This window comes from Pundamilia nyererei, unplaced genomic scaffold (assembly GCF_000239375.1).
Source record: "Pundamilia nyererei isolate P.nyererei 1_Seehausen unplaced genomic scaffold, PunNye1.0 scaffold00724, whole genome shotgun sequence".
NCBI lineage: Eukaryota > Metazoa > Chordata > Actinopteri > Cichliformes > Cichlidae > Pundamilia > Pundamilia nyererei.
In genome coordinates, this window is record NW_005188125.1 from 33,928 (window position 1) to 34,916 (window position 989).

Below are 989 nucleotides of genomic sequence, written 5' to 3' on the forward strand. Positions count from 1 at the left end.
TCAGGCAATCAGCCTAAACTGGAGTTTCTTCACACCTTCAGAGGCATTACCCTGAAACACACGCCCGAATAGAGAGAGAGAGGGAGGAGTATCGCCGCTTACATTCACAGCGGACCAAAGCGACTCTCAGTCCATCGCTGGATATTATTCTGTGAACAGAGACAGTCCGCCGTGACAGTAAAAGCCAAGCCAGATGTACAACCCGGCCTTACGCGATCACGTATCACGTTGCCGAGATATTTTACTGACACGAAGGTTTGCTTCGTCCATCGACGTGCTAGATGACTATCACCCTTACACGGAGTTTCTCGTGGACACAGCGACGATAGCCCCAGCATTCCCGCCTCCGCGACACAGGTAACACTGCGTGGTTCACTCACTGTTGTGTGTGTGTGTTTCATCTGCTGCTCTGTTTTCACTGACTTTTTCTATTGTTTTAAACTTCGCGCTGATCACAAACTTTATGTTAAGAAGAAACTGTGTGCAACTATCTGCCTCCAGCGAAATTATTTCTCTTTGAAGTGAAACCGAAAGTGTTCATTTTAATCTGTTTTTTTTGTTTTGTTTTGTTTTTCACGCCCTCAAGCGTGCCAACAAAACAGGAGAAGTGTTACGACCCTTGCGACAAGACACTTAAGTTTGTCGATGGAGAAGATGATTTGGACTGTAAGTAGGCCTGTTACCTGGGCACTTTTTAAAGTGACATCGAACAGACATACATATACATACATATTATATATATATATATATATATACATTATATTAAAAATATTTTTACCTGCGTTGACACTAAAGTTAAACAAAACGCATTAGCATTCATTTATGTTTGACACTGATCTTTTTTGCTTGTGTGTGATTGTTCTCAGTTTTGTGTGAAGACTTCAAATCTCGCAGAGCTCAGATGTCCTGTGGTCACGCTGTGACCCCGACCTCTCTCACCAACTGGTGTCGCAAGTTGTTGGACCAGGTAGGCCACTGAAGGTTGGCTT